The sequence below is a fragment of the Streptopelia decaocto genome (assembly GCF_964273445.1).
Source record: "Streptopelia decaocto genome assembly, chromosome: 1".
Classification (NCBI taxonomy): domain Eukaryota; kingdom Metazoa; phylum Chordata; class Aves; order Columbiformes; family Columbidae; genus Streptopelia; species Streptopelia decaocto.
In genome coordinates this window covers 95017429-95044256 of record NC_138663.1, presented here as the reverse complement: position 1 = coordinate 95044256, position 26828 = coordinate 95017429, and the positions used below count along the sequence as shown (strand labels likewise).

Below are 26828 nucleotides of genomic sequence, written 5' to 3'. Positions count from 1 at the left end.
CCCAAAACATGCAGTCAGCACTGCGTTGCTGCATGCTTAAATTCTGTAAGCCAAACTCTTAATAACCTACTTAGGAAAAAAAGTAACCATGCTTAACTTTTGTCTGTAAAGCTCAAACATGACAGTGATCCATCTCATCTGAGAAATTAATTTTATTAGCTAAATCTGAGGTCGTTACCTTCCGACTGCAACAGCAAAACACATTGCGTTGTAAGCCCTGCTAACAGCACAAAATCAGGTGGGAGGAGAGATCAATGCTGGTTTTGTGTAGAAAAGAATTGCTAAGCCCTGACCCCTCGAAGACAAAGGGACGGTGCAAGCGTAGTCAAGGCCAAAGCTCTACTTGCAGAAAATCAATGGGTTATGCACAACAGCAACTGCACTCAGATGTTCAGAGCGCAGACGGAGTCTGTAGATCCGGTCTTTAAATTCAGAGTATCTGACGCTGAACTAGAAAAAACACTCCCTCTCCCCCACTTTTTTCATTTTTACTTAAACAGTTGAAGCAGAAGCAAGCTTTGAACTAGAAGTCTTGAAATGGAGAAGACTGCATCCCTTCTTTTTGCCACTCCTTATGATCTTCGGTAGCCAGCCAAACAGCTCAGCTTAGCTTCACTTTCCACATCAGTCCAAAACTTGAATAAGTAATAAAACCTGCATCAGGAGAGGGCTTTATAATCACATTAGAGACAGGCAACAGAGACCAGCTACCTCAGTTCACTGGACAGCTTCAACAAGGTTTCATAATGAGGTACAGGCATTGGCATTAATTAGGAATACCCAGCTCACTGCTGACAGCAGCCCCTCAAAGCCATGACTGCACTTCAGTTCTTTAAACCACATAAAAGAAAAGCAGAGAGTGGGTAGACAAAAAATAAATAAATCCATAAATTATTTGAAAACACCTCTGCAGAGGATTGAAATATTTTTGCTTACTTAAGGGGAAAAAAAATAGAAGTGTCACAAAACTGCAGGAAATTTACTGTGAAGTATCCGAGTATGTGAAAAAAGCTAAACCTTGTACACAACCAGAGTTTTTTAATTTTAGGAAGAGTATCACTGTGTAGCAGTATGTATTCATCACAGCTATCAAAACTCATATGCAGAAAAGCAGCACAGGATAAAAAGGAGTAGAAGCAGCACATGTAAATATTGTGGTAAGATAAAATTATTTTGTCTATGCCTACCAGCCTTCCAAGTATTATGGGGTGCATCAAAATAGATTTTAACTGAAACTATTACAAGGAGTTCTGCAGGCTGGAACCTCATTGTTAACAGCTTCTTTTATTACTTCCTCTCCTTTAAAAAACTTTATATTCCTTTAAAATCCACAAAGCTTTCATTTAAAAGGTGGTATCTGAAAGCTGAAGGTATATAGGTTCAATTTACACATTGTAAACACCAACACACTTTTTTTTTGTTAAATATCAGTTCCTCCTTCACTTACATGCCAGGTCATGAGGTAGATGTTTTCGCTTCAGCTGATGACATCACAAGCTCCTAAAAAAATGAAAGGAGTGCTATTTAGGTAGCAGGAGTGGCATTGAGCATTTCAGGTTTGAGCTACAATTTAGTTTATGGCAAGTAAGTGAAGGGTATATGATATTTTTATGGCAATTTTCCCAAGCAAACAATACAGCCACAAAATAAAGCCTTAAACCCCTCATTCTCACTTAACAAGCGGAAAAACAAAATGCGTCAGTTGTATGTACACATACTACAATATAAATACACAAAGCACTACGATTAAAAGTAAAAAGAATAATGTCGAAGTCAACTTTGCCATCTCTTACCACAAATGGGAACCGACTTTATCAATACCGACAAAACCAAGCTTTAATTCAGTTCAATCTCTATCCTGTTGTAGGAATACAACAAAAAATGTTCAGGTAGCTGCACACTTATTCAGATGACACAAGAGGCTGATTTCTCAAAATACACTGATGTTTCCTTCCTTCTGGAGGGTCTTCTATGAAGCCAGCATGCTTATGAATTCAGAGGGCAGCAAATAAAAAATAAGTATAGAGGGAACTGGGGCTGTTTAGCCTGGAGAAAAAGAGGCTGAGGAGAGACCTTATCACTCTCTGCAACTACCTGAAAGGAGGTTGTAGCATGGAGGGGGTTGGTCTCTTTCCCCAAGTAGCAAGTGATAGGATGAGAGGAAATGGCCTCAAGTTGCACAAGGGGAAGTTTAGATTGGATATTAGGAAAAGTTTCTTCATAGAAAGGTCTGTCTGGCATCAGAACAGGCTGCCCAGGGATGTGGTGGAGTCACCATCCCTGGAGATGTTTAAAATGTGTTTAGACAAGGTTCTTAGGGACATGGTTTAGTGCCAGAGTTAGGTTATGGTTGGACTCAATGATCCTGAGGGTCTCTTCCAACTGAAGTGATTCTATGAAAGCGCTGTGTGGCTCCTGCCTTAATTCCTCAAGACATTCCTTTTAACCTCTCCTTGACAATCCTGGATAGCTCAGCTTCCCTGGCAGGGATTCTGCTTACTCGCCTTTTTTTAATCCAGTCCCAAGCCTTGAGCAATTATTAAGTCCGGGAACAGAAAGAATTTCTCCCTCCACGAACTGCCCGCATTCCCCTCCTGCAACAATCATGCACATATGTATATTTTGTGTCCTATTGTAATGGACACAGCAAAAGCATTAAAGCTGTGGCACCCAACAGATGAGTTGCAGCGCTCCTTGGAGATGTCAGCACTTAGACCAGTGTCTGTCCTGGCACGCAGTCCACCCCATGCCTCAGAGTAAAAAGCTAACAAAACCAGGACCGCTACGAGCTGGGGAACAAAGTATTAGAGAGCAGAAATTCAAGTAAAAACCAAGGAAGCAATAACAGCACACCCTGCCAGAAGAAAAAGAATTTTAAAAGGGGAAGGGGGGGATGGCAATGTGTTTCTTCACTGAAATAAGGCTGTTTCTGGCCAAAGTGTCAGCACCACGCTGTAACGTTTCTGCTTCTCCACCCATCTGCAGCACAAGAAAAGGATCCCACCACCCAGCCACTGAGGAGTGGCACAGATCCTGTTACTTAAGAATTATTGTTGCTCAACTGTGTAGCAAAAGAAAAACGTTCCCTTACAATCAGGGGGGCGGAGAACAGGGCAGGACACAATATATTATAGCTTCTGTATGTTGACCTCACAAAATTTTGAAGTTTTGGCTTTGATCTACGGTTTTGTGTTTGTTTTTGTTGTTGAGGTTTTCTTGCAGATTTGTTGGTTTTGATTGGGGTTTGGTTTTATGTTTTTGTGTGTGTGCATGTGCATTTTGTTTGTTTTCATGGTTTTTGTTTGTTTGTTTTGTTTTCAACATCATTCCAGTTTCCTTTTCTCATCCCCTTGACAGTCTGCAATTAATTAACCACATTAAGCAATTAATTTTGAGCAACACGAGAAGATCTGTAGATCAAAGCAGCACCAGAGCCAAAGTTGCCGAAACACGAATCACTCTACGTGGGCTGGGTTTTTAACTCGAGATAAGCAGATAAACTCTGCCGCTGACACTGCCACACACGTGGCTTGAAACAACCCACAGAGGGACCTGGCTCACGTGCAAGAGAAGCACCGTGTCCACGGCTGACACACAGCGAGTGGGGTGACCAGAGGGACCCACTTTAAAAGCCCACTGCTGCTCTGCCACCAAACCCAGGTATTAAACCCCAGTATTAACGCTGCCTCTACCCTCCGGCTAAGAAATGCTGAGAGCCTCACCCGCAAAACACACTGGGAGAGGGAGGGCAAGGGAAGAGACAAAGTAAAAAAATTAATAAATGCCTCAATCAATTTTTCAAATGTGACTTTGAACAAGTTTCTTCTTATGAGACATCCCTTTATGGGGTAATTCTTAAGCATTCTGATTGAACCCCTTTAACGTCAACTTTCCATAGAAACACTAGCAAAGTGAGCTGCCCTGGTAGTGGCAGCTTGAACAGCATGATTAAAATGCAATGCAGCCTACAACTTTTAAGTGTGAACAAAACCACAGCTTTTGCCTCCCAGCTGAACCACGAAACTAATGTATTTTTGAACTCTTCATTAAAAACACATTTGTTTGCTCAGTTAAATGCCAGGATGAACTCTGAAATACCAAAAGGTTCAACTAAAAATCTCTTCTTTCTCTAACCCTTAACACTACACAGTCATAATCTTCAGTCCCAACTTTACTTATTTCACAACCATACAGAAATATACAAAATAGCATGAAAGATAAAGCTGACCCCACAAAATACCACTGCCCCTCCCCCCGTTTTTTTTTTTTGGAAAGCCAGTCTGAAACCTACCGATTCAGAAATATTAAACTAATTCACCTCAAATTAATGAGCAAATTACCTACCAGCTCCTTGCTGGTAGGTAAAAAACCAAGAGTGCCTCTCAGCCTGGAATGGTGGCAAACCCCCACAACCTGCCCATCAGCAGCAAGCTCAGGAGGGTAAGAAACACACAGGAGATGCTTGCCCTCCTTTACAGGCACCTGTGCCAGCAGACTCTGCATTTCTGCTCTCTGGGTACATTTGAAAAAGCACCTGGGCAGCAACAGAAACTGTGGTGTAGAGAAAAAGAAAAAAAAAATTGTATGAACTAAAGCAAAATATAACTTAGAAATGCACAGTAACATTTCATAAATACTGCCTGTGAAACTAAGCGTCACCAGGGGGAAAAGCATCAGGAAAATTTCTTAAAATACAACTTTTAACAACAGAAAGCCATTTGGAACAAAGACCTATTTTTGTAGTTATCACTACTGTTACACTGTCATTCCCTCTGTAATCTACCATGGTACTTACCAACCAGCCAAGCCTCCAAAACAAGAATTGCTCTGGTTGAAAGCAGTGCTTCATGCTTCTCTTCTTGAGCGTCCCACATGCTGCGCTGCCATTTTCAAACAAACATACACAACAAAAAAACCAAACCAAACAACAACAAAAGAAAAAAAAAAACAACAAAAAAAAAGAGAGTCGCAGGAAAAAAAACCTGCCAGGGTCCTGGAAAAGGGCACCAAGATAGGACCAAGCTCTGACTGTGCCTAACAGAGGCTCTGCAGCCTCTCCAGGTGAGCCCCTTCCAGCCAGATAGCTTGTCCCACTGCTCAGAGCACAAGTCTCCTGCGGAGCAGCTCCAGCCCTTTACCAGGTCTCCCATCGCTTTCTTCTTCATTCAGTTAACTTCATCTATGAACACAATGCTTAACTCTTTTGTTGGTACATCCTAGTCTTTCCTCCAGACTAAATAAAACACAGTTCTTTCAGCCTCTCCTCACAGGCCATGTTTTCTACATTTCTGATCCTTCCAGTCGCTGCTCTCCACCATCCTTTGAAAGGCTGGCACACAAAACCACTAGGTGATGCCCAAATCTGGGTTAAGTCTTCCAACTGAACCCTTCTCCACAGGAAAAATACTCTTTCCTTATTACAGAAAAACCTTCTTTACTGTCATGTGAGTCACAGATAATAACATGCACAAACTCCATTTGCTTTTGCAACAGCACAGAGCTGTGCCTCAGCCCCATCCAACCCCTCCTTCTAGACTCCTCCTCCTATCTGTCAAGATAACTAGAAGTTCAAAACATCTTCTCAAACAGACACACAGCTCCACCCAGTTTCATCCAGGTATTTCAGGACCAGAGTCCTCATTCCTTCACCCACATCATTAAAGGCAAACATGAATTAATACTGGACCTAGGAGAGACCACTTAAATCCCACCAAATTTACTTGTCTTGTTTGAAACTAATTAGTAACTCCTCTCTTTTTTCTAAGCAGCTGTGAGCATTTCACCTGATTCACATCTCCTCTAATACACATTTCCTTAGCTTGCTCCTGATAACATGCACAATCTGATAACTTCATCATCTACTGTGCAATTCCCACCTAACAAATGACTTTCAAGACCGAATTAGAAAGCTGGTCTTGTGACGCTTCACATCTCTTTCACAATAAATAATCCCACAGATATAACAACTCCTTTTGTGGGAAAGGTATTAGCAAATCATTTTATTATTTCCAATTTGTTACAGACTGTTTCAGATATCCAACACATGTAGCCAGCTCCCTGTGGGCTGCCAGTAACATTACACAGACCTCTTAACAAAAGGCAGATCAAGATTTTAATAATACCAGGACAGCATAGGAAATAAAGCCAGTAATTTTCAAGATTATAAATAAATTATAGTATGAAGCAGGAACGTAGTGGTACTCTTCCCCTTACAGTTACAGAAAAATCGTAGTAAGAACAAGTATCAAAATACCAAAACACTAATCATAGTATTTAACTGAAGAGATACTTCCAGGCAATACTTATCCTACAGGGACTTGACACAGAAAAGAAGAAGTCACAAAGCTTTAAGAAAAGTCTTTGAAAATCCGTACTAAGTATTCATAACAGGGTTGGATTTTTGCTTGCAATAAACTGTGATCTGATGCTTCTTCATGAGCTTCTGACAGTGCTAACTACAAAGAGTATTCAGCAGCTTCTCAATTTTTACCTCATTTCCACACTGGCTTGGCCAAAGAAGTAATTCAGTAGAAATTCACAATCTCATTGTAAAAATCTAAAGATAGTTCATCTCACCTTATGGTAGGTCAGAGACATGGAAACCATCTAGGAAAGCCTGCAACTCTCTAGCACCTTCACTTCCTTCCACCGTCACAAAAATATTTCATTACACCTTTACACAGCGACAAGCTTACTAATAAATAACCAGTGACTTAGTAATTCCCAGCAACCAATTAAAATTTGCTGGGAAAACCATTTCCCACAGCGGCTTACCCCATTTTCAGACAAACAATAGAGCAGGATGTCTAGAAGGATAGGTTTCATAAGGCGACTAACAAGTAACATCAAGCCCTTTTATGAAACGCTCTGAAGTCCTGGGCCCCGAGGCACTCAGATGGTGACCCAACGCAGCAGTTATTTAGCACGTGTGCAGCGCCAGCCATTCTGCAAACACTCAAAACTTCTTATTCGGTGCTTGAAATTACTTGTTACACAATATAATTAATATACTCATGCAAAAAAAAAAAAAAAAAAAAGGAAAAAGCAGGTTGGCATCTGAAACAACTGCCCTTACAGGGAAAAGCTACTGAGACCAACCTATACACAGGATTTAACTTAAATACTCAACCTAAGGCACACACGAAGTTTTCTGTATTCTTCATATACCAGCACAAGTCTGTAAAAGATCAGGTGTAATGGGATAAATTCAAGAAAAAAAAAAAAAGTTTAGGCTTAGCATTAAGGAAACATCCTGACAGTCAGAACTGCTGGTCCATGTCCCCAGGGGAAGGATCGGAGGCTGCAGCACTTAACGTTTAAACAAAGACTGGACAGGAGTCCTGGTAGTTGCGCTGCCAAGATGACATGCTCCAGCTCAGCGGTTCTCAAACTGGCCCGAGGGCAGGGCAACAACAAATGGGACCCAAGTATAAAGAGAAGGACTACACAAAGCAGTTTGGTCAGCCTGTCTGCACTGAGGACTGCACAAAGCCACACAGACACATTGCTTTCGAACCACAAGTCCTGTGCATCAGCTACCCCACAGCACACGTGCGTATCACTACGTGCTGGTGAGAGCAACGTAATTCCAAGCAGCTTTTCCCACCTTACCCCTCCTCCCTCCATCACAGAGATACATACTTTGCGTATACCAAGGGAGGCTACAGCATGCAGCTACATACAAGGACAGTTGTCGTACATCAGGACAAAATGTTATGGAGATGCATTACTTCAGCCTGGTGCTGAAGAGGATGCTCCTCTCTCAGAAGAGTAGGTATTCCCCGCGGCAGGTCGCATTGCAGCAGAAAGAGACCACAAGTGCATGTGGCAGGAGCCTGCAGCAGAAGAGCTAAACTGAGACAAAAGCATCAGATGCTTCTTGAATCAGGAGGGTGCTTCCTGAATCCACAAAACCTGGAATAGGGTACAAGCAGAAGTAACAAATGTGTTTTGGTGCTACCTACTACCAGGAGCTGGAGACTGTGAGTCACAGACCAGCACAAACAGGATATTTATGGGAACTGGAGCCAAAAAAAAAAAGTAAATCCCGTTCTTGAGGAAGGGGAACACTACATGTCTTGCTGGTAGCCACAGCCACATGCTGGTCAGCCTGATTTTAAACGTCAACCCACCTCATTCGACTTGTACGTCCTGTCCTAAGCAGATGTACTTGTGTGAATTTCCTAAAGCCGAGTGATGGCAGTACTGTTTTATGTTATGTTCTTAAGGGAGGCTCAAGTGAATGTTTGAGAAGCAATAATCTAGATGACCTAGAAGCATCTTTTCCCACAGTTAATTTCCATTATTTTATGCAGCTATATTTGTGCACAGTTACAGATATCTTTAGTGGAGATCTTAAAATAAAAAATAAAGCGGTTCACCAAGTGTGAGAACTTCTAAAAGTATGGTAACAGACGTTACGTTTGACATGGCTGTGCCATCAGATTCTCATACACTCTGCAGCAAGTCCCATGACCCCATCACATAAGAGAGAGAGTCACAAATACCAAAAGCAGCATCACTGCTTCTTGCCAAATCCTTCACACACCGACAACATAGAAGATGATGAAGGGCCAGATTCAGACTTCAGACTGAAATAACATCAAACTGTGCCCTCAGGTTAGGTATCTGGCTCTGGAACAAGAAGAAAAAAAGCCCGTAAGGCTTTAACTCCCTGTGCAGCAAGTGAAAATGTCTTTGCAATGGGACTCAGAGCTCAGCGTGTTCAGGACAACCAGCTCACACACCAAAGAGGGAACAATGCCAGAAATCTCTCCTCACAGATTCAACTGCTGATTTGCAGCCCTGTAAACAGATACCTCCAGGAATCGGATCTACGCCTGGACCCTTCTTCCTCTCCTCACCTCACATGCACTCTTCAGGCATCCAGTTCAGCATCACATAAAACCTCAGCAGTTGCCACACCTGCAAAGGTTTCTGTCCCTCATTCTGTACCTCACCTTCTCAGTACTCCTCCCTGTCCACTGAGACTCAGCCCCAAATGCCTCCTCCCTCCCAACCCCAGCTACTGAACCCCAGCCCTTTTCCCTCAAGCCTTTTCCCTCGCAGGACACAAGCACCCGTGGCCACCCTCGCTACTCTGTTGGACAACCAGTCTGTGCAAGCTTTTCCTAATCTAGGCTGTGCCGCGTAGCTTCAACCGCTTCCTCGTGGGACAGCCACCAATTGCTGGGAAGCGTCAGGAGGAGCTCGTGCCTCAAACCACCGCTGACTTTTACAAAGCAAACGAGCCTGCTGAGCCTCTGTTCCGATGGTGGTCAATACAAGCAGAAAAAAAAAATCACAATGGAATGACATCAGTTAATTTTAAAACAATGGTAAGAATAATTTACGTCTGGATTACAGGAGCAAAGCTATCTCACAGCTGGATGCCAGTAGCCAAGAAAAAATCATGTTTCCTTTTCTGGATACATCAAGTGGTAGTGCACACCAATGTACAACACAGGTTCATACAAGGTACAGAACAGGTGCTTTTGAATTTCTGCAACTGCTCTGGGTATGAGAAGTCTTAGTATTTAAAGTAATGTGGATACACTGAATACGCACATTACCTTTTGTCTTATTTAACCCACAACAATTAAGTTTATGCCAAGAGAAAAGCACAGGAAAGCTGTCAGAATCTGACAGTTACCAATTGCTGCATGTTATTTTTATAGTTACTCCACTGACTTACTCATCCTGAACAAGAAGTAATCTAATATATTAGATTCCTCAATAAAAATATTCTTTCTCTTGGCCTTGAAGGTGGTCTCAGTGGTCACAGAAAAACATAGTCTGTTGAACACCTCACCTCGTATCAAAATGCTTAGTCAGTTATTTAAATGAATGGTAGTCAGTTGCCAGGGAAAAAACAAGAGGAAGAGAAAAGTAACAGAGTGTTAACTTCACTTTCTCACCACAGTGATTTACAGTACTTTTGACATCCTTCATCAAACTCAGGATACTATTATTGAGATTTCATAAGGAAAGGCCTTCTGTTCTTGCTCAGACATCTGATCATCATACCAGCACTCAAACCGTCACCTCCCCCTGCAAGGAAACCCCATAAATAAATAAAGCACCCAAGCTTCGAACTTAGATTGCAAAACACAAGGCCTGGAGCACAATCAAATGACAATTAATGAAGCAGCAGATACAAAAACACAGTAAATGAGACTTCATCAACTTCATCCTTTGTGGCTGCAAATTCCATAGCAGTAACCAAAAATGAATTCTTCCTTGAAGATTATCTCAAATGGCTGGAAAAGGGTTGTTTGTGGGTTTGTTGTTGGTTGGTTGGTTGGTTGGTTGGTTTGGGGTTTTTTTTGTTAATGTTGTTTTGTTTTACCGTTATGAAAGAGAAACCTGTGTCTACTAACTAATCCTTTTCCAAAGCCATTCCCACTCCCTCAGACAAAACACATGATAAGCTCCAAGAAACAAGCAGGGAAATTTTGGCCTCAGTGGAGTCAATAGGAATTAAAGTAAGTGTGAAAATGAGGCCAGAAAGTAGCAAGGCATTTATCTGATGAATTTGTGAGCAGAACTCTGACATAAATGAGTTTATTTCTTCTCAAAAGTTCCTGATGCAGATATGTTGGGGAAGTAGGGGGGTGGCAAGATGAACTTGTAATACAAGGGAACTATTCCTTCAAAGCACCCACTGCCAGAGGAGCTTACTGTCAAAAGGAAAAATGTGACCTTTAATAAAATTGTCTATAAATATACAGACCTTTATGATTTCTTGTGTTTATTGAAGTAAGACTTCTGATATATATAGCTGTCACCTTTAAGGAGGCAAAGCTTTTGACATTGTTTAGCAAGGGGTTAAACTAGAGAGTACAGGGACTACAACTCACATGGTATGGGTGAGCATGCACCAGTTCTGAGGAGGACAGCAGGTTATGCTGCCCCTTGAGACACACTGGTATTTCTGCACTTTGGGCACACAAATGGCACCAAGGTCCCCTATGCTACACCTGCCAAACCCCATCAATGACTCAAAGGGAAAGAAAAAAAAAAAAAGATAACTGGCTTTTAATAGGTTTGCTCCCTGAGAGTTTGACATCACTTCTGCTTACCTGAAGCACAAAAACTTCCATAATCCTGTCAGTCCTTGGAAGCCCAATAGAGAAAGTAAACACAGGAGCCGAGCTGCTTCTCCTTGGAGAATCAACATCACACAGTTACAACTCTCAGTTCTGCCTGACTAAAATTCTACCTGCCTGTGAGAAACCAGCAACAGGCAGAGGTGCTACAGAGTATCCCAGTGTGGCACTAAAACCTCTAAAAGATGGATCTAAAGATGCTTTATTATGGCCAAAGAAGTCTGGTAGGGAAGCAAAGCAGGCTCAACTTCCATAATCCTTGTGCAAGGGCTAACAGAAATGCCATTTCCCCTCAAGTAAATGTATATGACCAGTCTGTTCCAGTGTTCTCTTACCGTCACTGTGAAGAAGTTTCTTCTCAAATTTAAGTGGAACCTCCTGTGTTCCAGTTTGAACCCATTACCCCTTGTCGTACCATTGGTTGCCACCGAGAAGAGCCTGGCTCCATCCTCGTGACACTCACCCTTTATATATTTGTAAACATTAATAAGGTCACCCCTCAGTCTAAGAAGAGGGAAAAAAAGTCTAAGAAGAGGGGGGAAAAAACAAAAACACCCAACATTTTGGCCAAAAAAAATATTCTAGAAAACTGTAAGAAAGAGATTTGAGAACAAGAGCAACCTGGTTAGCTTTAAGTGTTTTGAAAGGTACTCCACTAAACCAACGTTTTGCCAGTGTCTTTTTTTTTTCCCCGTGGTTCCTCTCAATCCATAACAGCAAGTTTACTTTCGAAACACACTTATTATCTGTACAAAACACACATCAGCAATTGTATTTGCTTTAAGTGACACACACAGACTCAACTTGCTTAACCAAGCACAACTTACATATGTATAGGCATAAGAGCACAGAAGTTTGCATTAAAAACACAAGTAAAATACACATCACACCCATATAAGCATTCACTGAAAAAAAAGTATCATGAATGTTTTATTTTTCTATAAATATTTAACAATACAACTTGATTTTTCAGTGCATGATGCTTTTTTATATATATCCATATGTAAACCCACACAAATGTACTAGCCACAAAAAACCCAACACCTCACATAAAAACAAATGTACTAGTCACAAAAAACCAACACCTCACGTAAAAACACTGATGAGGGAAAAGCCCTTTTCTATCATAACTAGGCAATCTACGCAAATCTTATTAAAAAAAAAAAAAAAATCTCCAAAGCTGTGCCAAAATGTTTTCAGGTCGACTGCAAATAATTTGCAAGTCCATACTGTCTGGAGTTTGGTAGACAAATTTAATTCGACCTAGCTGATTTATAAGGTCCCAAGGAGACTGTGAGACAGTCACTAGAAATGTCATTTTCTCCCATAACAAGGAAAAAGTTGGGAAGTCAAGGCAAAAAGAAGCGGGGACAGCCAATGCAAGACTGCAAAGGCATCAAAGATACGGCTGGGAGAGATAACTAGGAACTATAAATCATATTGTTGTGTGTAGTTGAGGCTTTTTTATTTTCTTTTTAAATTTACTTTAGACAGTTTTTCCAACTCTTAACCCATTCATGCCTCAAAAGTGGGCTGTTTGAAACATGGAAGTCAAGCACGCAGAAAACAAATTTATTTCAGCAACCTTGGAATGAAATGGCGTCTGGAAAACCTATTAGACTTCCAGCAACCTAAATTCATGCATATCCCCACTTGCTGTTACATATAGAGGCTTCTGAAAATCTAGAACAAGTACACAGAAGATGCCAAACACAGGATCTAAAACAGCATTTAAGCCAGATTAATCCACATAACGGGAGTCACGAGGCTCTGATACTGAGCTGATTGTCAGGAGTGCAAACATTCCAATAACTTATGTCCCACCTTCTGAAGTTTTATGACATTTATACAGGAAGGAAAATGAAACTACATCAGATCTAGCAAAGAACCATATATGTCCAGTTTTAAGCATCAAAAGACGGAATACACCAAGTACTGGTATATAAAGTAATTTTTAACCTCCTCCTCCTTCATTGATCTCAGGCCAGAGCTTTTATATTTGACAACAGTTGTTCCACAGTTATTCCACAATGGTACAGGCATATAGATCTGAATAAAGCAAGTCAGATCTCCATCAAAATCACAGAAGTGTAGATGAATGTAACCTGCTAGTCACTGGCAAAAATCTCATTCAGTTGTCACTGTGAGTAAACTCTTAGTGTGCTAGCAGTATTAAAAAAAAAAAAAAAAAAAGGCATTTTGATCAAAAAAAGTCATGCTTACCACCTGCTTCAATGCACCTAAACACCTGAAAAACGCCTGAATAAAGAAAAACTTTAAAAAAATGTCAGAAAATGTCTTTGGGAAACTATACGATGAGATCCTAAAAAAAGAAGAAAACCCCCACACCTAAATTGATGGATACCAGTTGCAAAGAGCATACAAAACTATCTTGCATTATTTTCATTTATATAAAAAATGTGGAATTGTTTAATCACATCAGTTTTTTAACTTTTTTTTTTCCCAAAAAAAAAATTTAAGAAGCAGTAACCAAAGAAAGCACAGAAAATTAGTTTCTGTAATGTGGACAAAATATTTTGCAAAAATTACTTCCATAGAAGGATCAATACCATTAAATACAAGTTAATACTACTTCCTATGTACACCAATAGCTATTACAATATTGTTGCTCATGAACAAGTACCTTGTATTAAGATCAACCTTTAAGATCCTCCCTCACTCTCAGCACATTCTGTTGCAGAGCTGCAAGTCCAAATTTGTCAGGCAAAATGCTTCACTTACTCCTTAAGATTGCTCATTTCATGCTACGCTGGAAACAATTATGTTGTTAATGTAAGGAAGACTGCAACTTCATTATCAGGTTTAAGTAGCTGCCTTTCAGTTGCTTAAATGACAGTCAATTTGATTTTTGTGAAGGAACACAACTGCTCTCAAATTAGGCTGAAGTCAAGGAGTTGCTGGAACTCCATCAAACAAGGTTAAGTCAATCAAAGCGCAGCAATGCCGACGGCAGGTAACCTTTCCCTGGTCAGACAGGCCGTCGGGGGTCTGCATTATTGAAAACAAACACAGAAAACTATTTTCTGTGCCTGAAATGAGCACTCCCTCTCCTTCCTATCAAACAACACTTAACAAGGTTTACTTTGCACTGCCAAGTAATCACCTGTTATCACTATTTCAGTCAGTTACCTGCTGGGAAAAGAGCCTATTTGTGTGAAAGCAGGAAAAGGAGCTCTTTCTTTTTTCTTACTCCTCTTCCCTTTCAAGAACTAATATGAGTGAGAGAGGTATTACTCCTAACTCACCTTCTGCTAAGGCTCCTCCTCACCAGGTAATTGCTCAACCTACGATTTTCTTGTGCGTCTCTGTAACTCTCTCACATGTTGTGTATTTTACCTTCACGAGGATTTTGTGGGTTTGGTTGGGTGCTTTGTTTCATTTGTTTGTTTTTTTGTTTATGTGTTTTGTGTGTGTGTGTTTGTTTCGTTTCTGGTGGGTTTTTTGGTTGGGTTTTTTTTTTGGTTGGTTGTTTTGTTTCTTTTCATTAAAGCAAAAACCTGAGCGGAACGTGGCACTATTTCAAACGATGAGTCCTCTACAGCCACTTTGATATCAAAAGCCTGCAAATCAACATTGGAAGAATATTAAAGAAATACAACCACTTAAAAGCAGAACAATGAAGAGAATTAAAAACCTCAAGTAATCCCACTCGGGACATTTTTCTCCTCCCTTGTCAGGATACACATTTCTCCTACACATTTGTATCCAGCAGTTCAAGATGTAATACCCTCTATGCGGCAGAACAAAGAAAATACTGTAATTTTATTCTGCTATACTTGATACATAGGGAGCATTTTAATATTTGTGCATTAAAAATAATAATTTTCTCAGTATCTTCATGGTCTTTAAAGCAAGCGATATTTAAAAATTGTCTGGTTTGTTAAACCAATATTCACATTTTTGAATTGGTACGAATGAAAGCTCAGATTCTCAAGTGCTCACGAACACGCATGTCACCGTATGAACCCAGCAGTGTACCGACCTAACCACCAAACTGCATCCATCCAAGACGCAAAATATATTCGGCAAAAGGTTTTGGTCTCACATCTGTAGCAGATACATCACTGGGAGGATCCCAGGGTCTACTCATCCACGGTGCGGCACTAACCCTTGGAAGGTGCTGGACTTGCTGAGAGTGCAACCACTAGCACAAGTGCGGAACTGCTTTCCAGGGCACAAGCAAGAGCCTGAGCCTTCCACCAGAAAAGGGCTCCTGCACAGTCAGGAGCTTTTAGCAGATGTGACAGACCCTCAGAAAAAAAATTCCAGCAAGATTTTTATTTTTTTGTACAGTGGAGAGGGAAAAAGAAAGGAAAGGAGAGGGAAAAAAAAAACGGCACTGGACAGTAGAATAGCCAAATAATACACAATTCCCTCAAGACTGTCCAACAAGCATTATTCATTTTAGCAACCGGTCAGGCATGTGTATAAACCTGTTTTTTAACATCTCCCTACAGCTCTAATTAAAACACAAGGAGGCATTAACGACACGATATGCTATGTTCAGCATTCAATTCAATAAGCAAGAAACACAGCTCTGTAATCTAATGCTGCAACAGGTGTACTTTAAAGAACGAAAGCACTCCAAAGTTTTCAAAGTTTAACAAGCTAAGGCAAGCATCCCAGTTATAACAAATAGCATCAGCAGTCATGAGCTTATCCTCCCACCTTCTCCTGCTCCTCTGAACTTAACAGGTGCCAGCGGAGCCTCCACAGCCGTGCTCGCAGCTCAGGGCCTCTTCCACTCCTTTAAACCCAAGTAAAGCTCGTGTTATAGCTCTACAAACACAGGAGCTTTCGTTAGGCCCGAGATCACACATCCCAATCTGCTCTAATCCCCAAATTCCCAGTCTCCTACATGCTGAAATAGTATCTTAAATGCAGGAATAGTTCAGATACCATCTAGAGAAGGGTGACTTGGAAGTAAATAAATACAAAAGAGCAAACAGCCCAGGGAAGCAGGGAGGTGGTTGGTAATTACACAGACGTGGAAAGGCAGAGCCGGCAATGGGTCTGACGTCTCTCCACAGAAGTCAACGCCCGGGCTGTCACATTAGTTATACTTTTAAAACTTCTTTGCCAGATACCATCCTATAGCTGAACTATCAATAAAACCAGCATCTATAAACACGCTTTTTAGGGGTTGTGAACACCAGAAATACAGTTGTAGCTACAAGATAGTATGAAGAAAAGTGATTTTAAGGTGACAGTGTAACTGATCATTTAACGTGGATAAATATAAATCACCTCTCCCCCTCTTCTTATTTTAAATAGCAGCATTAAGTTAAAAGCAGCTGTGTACTAAAAAGCAAAATTTCATACAGTTATCTCACTTCTCAGAGATGCCATCTAGCCCTACAGATCTCCAGCATCTCCTACTCCCACCTGACCCAGCCTACATGAGCACAAAATCTGCCAGGGCCCTGACATAACATTTTATACACCAGCTTTTCAAGATGCAAATAGCATCTGCTGGCTTCCATTACATAAATATCCCTGATAAGAACTATTATTAACTTGTTAGTTTCCATTTTAAGTAAAGTATGTCAAAATTGCATTTACGTCTCCAATTACATGAAGCCTCAAGTGTTATAAGCACTTCAAATCTTCAGAAAAGAGAAGTACCACATGATTTCAGAGGAAGGGTTCCCCCTCACAAAATCTGAAAGCCCCTGAGTTTCCTTAGCTGTAGGTCCTGGGAAAAAAAAAATAGGAAGTGGGAAGTGACTAAGTTGGTACCACCAAACAACAAGTTTTGGCGAAGTCCATTTCTGTCTATAATGCAGGAAATCACCAACGAAAAAGCAACACCATCACTGATCCAGACAAAACAGTGAGTTTTTGGTTAAAATATGCATTGAGAGAAGGATACCTGTGCTTAAAAAAATAGTAACTTTTAAATTTTAGTTGAATACAACATTCTTTGTTATTAAAGTGCTTAGTTTTTTCTGAAGAGTGGGCATAATGCTACTTAGGAAAGAACCCCCAAAACCACATACCAGCTTCTAAAGGAGACTCCTAGGGACTGAAGCAGAAACACACACCACAGAAACAGACCTTTTATGTAACATTTTCATCCATGGATCAGAGAAGACATGCTACAAAAATGGGTACATGTTTGTACTCCGGATACAGCCCAGGTCTCGCCAAGCTAACCAAAAATGTACAGACACCATGCTCCTCACCCTCTGGAGCTTGACAGTCAGAAATTAATTTCAAAGACTGAACGAAGCTACCTAAACAGACCACGGGGAACACCGCAAGGGTACCAATTTTGAGCTCCAACTCAAGGCAGCTTGTACAGCGTTTAACTTCACCTCTCACCAGCAGGTCTTACAAATCCAGCCGTTTCCACCAGGGCCGTGGACACCTGTCGTCACACCAGCCAAGAGTTCAGGTCACCAGTCAAGACATGCCAGGGGCCGGCCACAGCAAGCTTTTGGGATAAACACCCTGCAGCACTCCACACGTGGCAGCTACTTCAGCGACTATACGCTTCCTATATGTACGTATACAAAGCTGTACAGACAGCTGTACAGTAGCCAAGCAGCTTTTGTAAATTCTCCTCCATAAGTGAACCACTCAGCTCTACGAAAATTACGTTTATTAAAAAAAAAAAAAAAAGCACATAACAATCTCAGGTATCGCAATAAATCCCAGATGCAAACTTCCTGATTTTTCTGCCACACAGAGGAAGTCCACAGAACCACAGAGAAGGAAAAAAGCTGGGTTTATTTATTCTAACGCTACTCTGAGATCCTCTAGCCTCAGACTTTTACGTTCACGGCGGATTTTCAGGATTTTAACGAGATCCCAAGCGAACATGCATCCGTGCCAATAAATGCCACCGCATATGTTCCTGCATCAGCTCTCTAGCAAATCTTTGCAGATACCCGCTACACGTACATAACACAGTTAGAACAACCAAACAAAAACCCCACAGTTGCACTGAGTGACCCAACCCGGGGGAATTTTTGCTGCTGGGGGAGGGAGGGAGGCCTGTTCTGTAAAAGGAACCTAGAAAGAGGAAACATCAAATGAAAGACAGGTAATAGAAACAGCTCTCATTATTTTGATTACTTTTACTGCATTCAAAGCCGCACTTTTGCAGAAGAAAACCTTCTTCTGCTCCTCTTCGGCATTAAAAACAGGGCATGTCAAGTCTAGCCTGGAAAGAGGTCAGAAGTTCAGTTAAAAAAAAAAAACACACCAAACTTTGGATCCTAAAAGCGCTAACTTGTTTTTAATTTGAAAAGGCACTTTCTTAACTCAAGCAACTTTAAATTGCATTTTCTCCCCTCAGCAAGTGCAAGCAAAGGCTTTTCTGACATCCTGCTAAGGAACTCCGTGCTGGGCTTGATAGTTAGACTAACTTAATCCAGGTCACCCTTTCCCCTCTAAACCCATCAGGCTCTCGCATTTTCAGGTTAGGTCTAACCATCTGTAAGATATGGTCTCGCTTTGTAGAGATTAGCAGGTGGTGCGCTCGAGATGCTCTACAGAACAGCCCACAACAAGCACCAACATGACGTAAAAAGTTGGCTGCAGATAAAACATTCTGCATGCACCAAGACAAAATACGATTCTCTTTATCTTTCAGTTTTACTGCAAAGGCTCTTTTACGTTAACAGAGGCACAATAGCTTTCAAGTTTCTACTGTATTTTAATCATGCGATTTCTAATCACAACTGGATTCCGTCTCCAGCATCCCCTTCTCCTGAACACGAAAAAAAAAAAATACGGCTTTAAAGTACAGCACTAATTTAGTGATATTTTAATTACATAGCCACTCATTAAAACAATTTGTGAACAATAGCTACAGTCTTCAAATAACTATAAATGCTCTTCATAAAAGAACTGCAGTTAAGAACCAGAAAAAAGCAGTATTGATTCTTCCCATTAAGACGTATTTTAAGACACTCCGATCCCAATTCTCCCATTAATCATCACAGAATTATTTGCAAGCGCTACTTTTGCTACATCCCCAGCCGCTAACCCTCCCTACCGGTCGCTGCCGGTCCGTAGCACGAAGCCATGCCTTTGCGGGAAGATGAGCAACATCAGAGCAATCGCCGTGCGAGGGAGGCAGGTTTGATGCGGAGAAGCGGAGCCGGGACCTCCCGGTCGCCATCCCCACAAGCCCCGGGGGGCTCTGGGGCACAACCCGCGCCCGCTGCCCAGGACCAAACTTACCTCGGCGGTGCGGCGGGCGGGCTGGGGAGGCGGGAGGTTCTGCGCTAGCGCTTCATTGTCAAACTCAGTTCTAGCAAGTTCCTCCACATGCCGGCGGAGCGGTGCTCGGCAGCGGACAAGCGCCGGGCTGCCTGTCTGTGTGTCTGTCTGCCCGGCTGTCTGTCAGCCCGGCCGCCCCGCCGCCACGCCCAGCCGCGCTCCGCAGGGCCCCGCCGGCTCGGGCACCGGCGGGTCGCCGCCTCTCCGGGCTGCGGCGAACAAAAGGGCGCTTCGCCGGGGGCCGCCACCGCCGCCCCCCGCGGGCACGGCCCGGCGAGCGCGGGGGCGGAGCGGCGGCGCGACTCCGGCAGGGCGAGGGAACCGCCGCAACTTTTCCCTCCGGACGCGGCCGGGGCCGCGTTGCCCACGCCCGACGGGCGGCCCGCCTCAGCGCCCGAGGACGCTGCTCGCACGGCGCGGCCGCCCGCCCGGTCCCGGCGCTCCACGTACCCGCAGGACCCGCCGCCTCCCCCTGCTCGCCGCTGCTTCCTCCTCCTTCTCCTCTTGCCCGGCCTTGGCGCCAAACGCCGCCACCGCCTCCCGCAGGCCCGGCGCCTCCCCCGTGCACAGGCCCGGCGCGGCGGCCCCGGCGGCCCGGCGCCCGCCCCCCGCCCCGCCTCCATGCGGGCAGCCCGGGCCACGCTCACCTCCCGCCGCCGGCGCGGCACGGCCCGGCGCGCCACCGCCTCCTCCCCCGCTCGCCGGGGTGGGCGGCCGCGGCCGTCAGGGCTGGCGCTGCTGCTCCCGCCGCGGCGGCGGCTGCTCCTCCTGCTGCGGCTGCTGGTGCCGTCCCGCGCCGGCGCGCATCGCCTCCGCCCGCCCGCCCGGGCCCGTGGCCGGCAGCGGCTCCCGCCCTGCGTGCCGGCTGCTCGGCGCGCCCGCAGCCAGGCCCCAGCCCGCCCGCCCCGCTCCTCCTCCGGCAGCGGCCGCACAAGAACCCTATTGTATTATTGACACTGCTGGGCTCCAGGCCCCGCCTCTTCCCCTTCCCTCGCCGCGCCGGCCGGGGCCTTCCTGCCAGCTGCGCCGGCACCGCCGGCCCGCCCCGGGCAGCGGGCGGGAAGAGGCTGCCGGGGAAGGGGCCCGAGGGGAAGGAGGACGTCGGCCGTGGGCCCTCAGGCGGGCGGCAGCGCCGAGGGGCGCGCACCGTGCCCGGCCCCGGGTGAGAGGCAGGAGGTGGCTGCTGCCTCCGAGGTGCCCCGAGCAGATGCAAAGCAAGTGCACGAAGCCACCGGCTGCCGCGACCCAACGTGGGGCTGGGCGGCTGGGGCAGGGGCGGCCAGGTGCCTCACCACATCCCACCTGCCTTCCAGCAGCTTCTGAGGACGCCGGGTGCCCATCCCTGCCTCGTCTAGTGCTAAATTGAGAACATTTTATGCAAGGCACCACTTGTAAAATGACGCGCGTAAAGCTTACTTTAGGGCAGCTTTTCGCCAGCTACTGCTGTTAATCAGCCCATGACGGAGTTCCCCAGCGGAACAACATTTGATAGAAAGCACAGCAGGCAGCATCAGTTAGAATAAAGGAAGCGATGGCAAAAATTTGGCAAACCTTCTTTGTTACTAGGCCCCACACCCACACACATTTCTCGTACTGCGATGACCAACTATCACTTGCATCAAATGCACTGCAAACCCCTTTTGCCTTCTGTACCAGAGGGAGTGCTGCAGAGATTGATCTGGAGAACACCCCGTGGCTGCTGCAACCCCATTTCCCAAGCACACAGTAACTGAGGCATGGAAAGGCTACATTAGCTCAGGAGAGAAGGAAATCAAACCTGTGGTCTCAAATCTTGGGTACAGCCCATCACTCTAGGCCAGGCACAGAGAAGAAACAGCAAGAATAACGAGGAGTTCAAAGGAAAAGGAATGAAGACACAAACAGCAAGCATGGCAGGGAAGGGCATGCCTGAGCTGCCCTTCTGCAGTGTTTCCAGACAGCAGCCAAAAGATGAGGTGAAACAACACGTAAGAAAGGCACTCTTTCAAGCCAAGTGTCCCATCTAGCTCAACAACTTCCCACATAATCACAGAATGTTAGGGACTGGAAGGGACCTCGAAAGATCATCTAGTCCAATCCCCCCTCTGGAGCAGGAACACCTAGATGAGGTTACACAGGAATCTTCCCACCTGCTCTTCCAAGTCACTGTCCCCCTGCATTGACTTCCTTCTGGCCCAGGTGGAATCTGCAGTCAGATACTTCCCCTAAATTACTCTGCAAGGCTCTGACTATAATACTTCTTACTCAGATTTCCCAAGCAGGATGTGGCACATCTGTTCAGTAACTCAATAGATCACCAAGAACTTGTCCAAGTCAGCTTTCACTGAATCCATGTAGGCTTCTGACTTACAGTAAACCACTGCTGGCAAGGGCTTCCGTGGATCTACTATGCGCTGCAAAAAAAAAACACAACCTTTTTTCTTTTAATAGCTGATTAATATTCGTGTGTGTGATATGAAGTGTAGCTTTCTAAAAACGCAGTTAAACCACAACCAAACAGTGATGCTGACATTTACAACTTTCTGCATGCACCAGCAATCACCTCATTTGCGTTCCGTTCATTAATATATACTTGCCAGGAAAACCACAACATCAAGTAAAATACCAAGAATGCTTCCCCCCCAACATCATGACTTGTGGAATCCTCTATATCAAACCAGGTGGTCCAGGAAACAGGGCAAGCAATACTGATTTTTAGACTAGAGAGTTGAAGTCCAAAATGAAGATTATTCAGAGGGATAAAACCAAGTCTATGCACTATAGAAAAAGACAAGTTTTCTAGTCATAAAAGGAATTTAAAGTCTGATTGAGTTATACTAAACAGAAACCACTTTCAAGTAGCAGTATCTTCATTTGGATTTTAAAACAATTTATATTTTTTGTGTGCTCAGGAAAACTTGGTAGAATGTGTGTATATATGTATATATACATATATACAATGTTTAAAGTATCCCTTATTCAGAAGTACAACAAAGAACATATATTCCCATCAGTGAAGGAAACATTCCTATGAGAAGTTTCCTGCCAGATTACTTCATATATGAATGACTTCATCAGGAGCAGATGCAGCCCAACCCAGGAGAGGTGTTGCACAGCTATCTTCATTTCCCATACCTGCGATCACACCCCCCACTTGAACTGGGTATCACATGTCAGAAGATGACATCCAAACCCTAGTTCTACAGTAAATCCACAGCTGTACATGATGGGCTTGGGGCCAACAGATACGTGACACGGAAAAACCCATGGCAGACAGTCCATGGGGCTACTCATGTCAAGAAATGCTTTTACATGCAAATACATTTTTATTATCTCATCCTGTGTAACTTCTAGCAGACTATTTACCCTTTGATAAAAATTCACACAGAATCACATTTACATTTGCTATGCATTTCTATAGGAACACCAAGCAAGATGAATATATAGGAAGCAGATTGTATACTGTTGTTCTTTTTAAAGGCATATACAACAGCTTCCACATTTTCTCGAGAAAGGATGAACTACAGATGCTCTTATGCACCTAGAGAATATGAGGAATTTACAGAGCCAGATGTTAACATGTTAATAAAATATAACACAAACATGAAGTCCTCTCAAGGGAGGAATGCTCTGGAAATTAGAAGTGTATGGTCAGGATGACCATGTGCACCATACACAGGTTGGACCGAGTCATTATTCAGCTGTACAAAGGCTGCCCATAGTATATTAGGGTATTAGGGAAGTTACGCTGAAATAATGTTTAACATCTGAGAAGCAGGGTCACTCAGAGTTTAACATGGACTGGAGCCACAAAAGAAACATCTCTAATTGAAATACCTAGACATATTTCAGTGAATTTCAACAGAAACGTATTTTTTCTACAAAATCAGCTATCTCTGATCAGATGCCAGCGAAGAAGAAGACAACAAACACGCCATAGGATAATGGAGGAGTAGTGGATGGAAATAGGAAGTGGAAAGGTCTGGGAGGTTATTTCATACCCCTTACCTCCAAGTCTTTGCAGCATTCACAGCTTGCATGTAGAAGCCTCCATGGGCAGCAATTCCAGTTGCCTCTGATAAGAAAAGAAATACACAGAAATACCAAAGCCTGGTATACCACCTTTCTTTGAAACCCGTAGATGCTGCATAAAACTCGCTTCATTGGTAGATCAGATACCATTGATGAAACAACATCCTGGAAAGCAGAGCAAGCACTGGCAGCTACTGGAGAGAGACAGAAAAGCTTAATTCCCTTATTTTCACAATGAGAAAAATTATTGAAGTGTTACCATAAAGATCAAACACCCACCTGCAAACGAGTGAGCTAATTATTGCTGGGGAGTAACTTTCATTCTTCTGCAGAAAAAAAATGCAAAGCAGAATCTCATCTAAGGACAGCTAGCTGTCTTTAAACCCTCTCGTGACTAAAAATGTTTCAGACACTCGCTGTTAGAAATAGAAGCAAAAAGCACTCGGAGCTTCAAAAGACTGTCTTTACCTCTAGCACTGAATCCCATCTTTTAGCACCTGTTGGGACAGCTATCAAAAGATGCCCTCAGGTCATAGCACAGCCTTTCCATTTAATCTCCAGAACTTAAAAAAACAAACAAACAAAAATACCCCACCACCCTGAAGTGGATTTTATGGACTTCAGAAATGGAGGGAAGGTCTCCCCTCATAAAAAGATCAGCACATTCAGACCAAAAAAAAAAAAAAAACTTCCACAATCATGAGGCATTTACTCACTTTAGAGCAAAATGGGCCAGCTTCACTTCCCAGGCTCCAGAAAGTTCAAAGTTTTGTGCTTAGGGATGTCTTCGATTTATCTCTCTCCTTCTAAGACAGTAACACAGAATGAAGAGGACTGCCAGCAGCTTTCAAAACCTATTGCTATTATGGCTCTGTACCTTAAATGCATGCAAGTAAGTATCTAATGAAAAAGAAAAAAAAAAATCAAAGAATGCATCTTATGCTTGTATTAGTGAGGCAACAAATGGTGTATTGTGCCTAAGTGAACTGGAAAGTTAGCTGGCCATACATGCATTTTGGGGGAGTCCTCCCTACAGCACTCAGCATCCCTGGCAGTAGAGGGAAGTCAGGCTGCTAGTCCCTTCAGCACTCAGAAATCACAAGTCAACAGTCACTCCACCTTTCCCCACCCCCTGCAAAGTTTGATTCCTTTTTTTTTTTTTTGAGACACACAAGTTTAAATGGCTCAAACAGCAAAAAAAAAAAAAAAAAAATTCCAAGTTTTCTTCACTGCGATAAGGATAAAAGTACCTAAAAATGAAAGCAGAGATTCTCACATGACTCTCTGCACTGGGACTTCACCTACTTGTGATAAAATGAAGTTGGGCAGGCAGAGAGATATTAATACATACCACTGTCATCCAAGCACCAAGTCCTTTGAGCTCCTAGTACTGCAGAGGTGCCTAGCCTTAAATTTAGCCGTGTCATTTGGGTGGAATTTGTAATACCACATTGCTTTTAGCCTTTTCAGTTTGGAATGTCAAACACTCATTTAAACACTTTGCAAGAGCTCTTCACCTCACCGTAATTTCCTATCTATCAACTTTACCTGATGCTTTAAAGGACAAACTTTCTATAGCAGTTCTAACAGAAGGATGTGAGGGAAATCCACATATGAAGGACCTCATTAGACCCTTGACAACACTGGCAATTTTAAAGCCTTGTGCAATTGGAAAGAGGCTGACTCGTACTTGACAGATGCTGGTCACATTGCTTAATACATGCTGGGAAGGTCCTCAGATACTCTAGCCATGAAACTGTACATAGCTGGGGATTGTCACTAGATGCATTAAACGAAAAAAAAAAAAAGGAATGAACAGTTGCACATTTTACTGTATGTAGTCAGAAAACTTCAGACCTTTTTTAAAAGTTTCTCTCACTTCCCCCTCTTTTTCTTCTCTCTTACTCAGCACCCATGATGACTACATATGAATCAGGAAGATTGCATGACCACAAACATTACCAGCAAGAGTCTTACAGCAACCAGGCATTCTGAAGAGATGATAGCAGTAAAAAGCATTCTTCTATTAAACTGGACACCAAGATATTAATGTCTAGCCCACTAACACACTGTGACTCCCAACCATTCAGTGAAGCCTCCTGTATATCCTGTTTTTACCAGGTTTGATGCTTGTAAAGTTTTCCCATACGTAGAGATGGTTGAGAGACAGAGCTGAGATTAGACAGCCTAAAGAAAAACTTCCAGGCTGATAATATAGCAAGTTATTATTTTTCAGACATTTTTATCCTCAGCAAATTGTTATAGCTCTCATTGCAAGCTCTGCAATGCCCAGGGAATGGGGTGGACCACCACAGAGCTGCCTTCCAACATACGCTGCAGCAAGAATGCAGAACTACAGCACACAGCTTAATGAAGTGCTACAGCCCGCTTGCACTATCCCACCCAAATCCATGCCTGTTAGAGACAATGCTTACAATCAGCACTTATTCATAGCTTTTAATACTGTTGGACCAGAATTTAGATGTTTTAGATCAGGTTTAAACATGCCTTGGATGAGCTGTTCCTGCAGACCTCCAATGACCTGTGCCACCCTTGTGGCTTCAGAAGGCTTACTCATTAATTCAAAATAAAAGAAATGGCACAAAGGTCCAAAGGACTGAACAAGGAACTTGACAGTAGTTCCTAAACTCTAGGATTTTTGCTAAGGCAAGCAGCTGGGCTGCTATTAGGTCTTAAAAGATTAATTTCACAGCAGCTTTTGTTAAATCTTTAGAAAAAAAGCCTGGGGAACCAACACCTTGTAGAAGATATTATCAGCAACACTAATGTAAATACACACAGAAAGGTGAATGCTGTATGAATAAAGCCTAAACACATAAACCCCAGCATTTAAGAGAAGAAGATTTTCAGCTGTGGAGTATTTGCTCATGCTTAAGTCAGTAAAACTCATTTTTGCCCCTATTAGTCAGAATGACTGAAGTACATATTTTGTAATAAGGAGTTTGCTGCTGCTTTTTGGAACTGAAAAAAAAAAAATCTGTTCCAGTTATGTAAGTGCAGCCTGGTATGTGGATTACTTTTAAATCCATGCATTTTATGCATGACTATTAGGTACAACAAAAGAAAGTGAGCGTCTTCCTAGCAATTGTGGCACAGATACAAAGCTTCCACATGTTAGTATCTGAGGTTGTGACTGGAAAAATATTGTGAAAATACTTAAGGACAGCTTTGCTATGACTTAGATACTATGTAAAAAAGATTACTAGGTAACTCAGGTCCAATTGGGGTACAAGGGAGGGTTTTTTTAAACTGTAAAATTGTGCAATAATAGCTAAGTGTAAACCAAAAGCTTTGATTCTTTAAAGCTTCACAATTTAACTCAATATATAAAAAAATATTGATACACTACTTCCAGTTCTTAGCAAACATTTACACTTCATGAAAGTTACCCTAGACCATCTTAGTTGTAAGATTCTCATTTCTGACCAGTTTAAA

At 42.9% G+C, this 26828-nt stretch overlaps 1 protein-coding gene across 7 annotated transcripts in view; it reads right to left on the bottom strand.

The window, feature by feature from the left end:
* JADE3 (jade family PHD finger 3) overlaps positions 1-24245 on the bottom strand; it is a 73622-nt gene extending 49377 nt beyond the window's left edge. Inside the window, exons 1-3 of one of the 7 annotated variants that reach the window (XM_082069668.1) lie at positions 24089-24245; positions 23349-23415; positions 1448-1500 (exon numbers count right to left, since the gene is read on the bottom strand). The gene's annotated coding sequence lies outside the window, so the exon portion shown is untranslated. Of the gene's footprint in view, positions 1-1447; positions 1501-19322; positions 19767-19811; positions 19862-20008; positions 20223-21138; positions 21349-23348; positions 23416-24088 lie in introns of those variants that run through there. The other 6 variants (XM_082069671.1, XM_082069669.1, XM_082069670.1 and 3 more) reach the window with 6 other exon arrangements.
* Positions 24246-26828: the final 2583 nt, after the last annotated feature.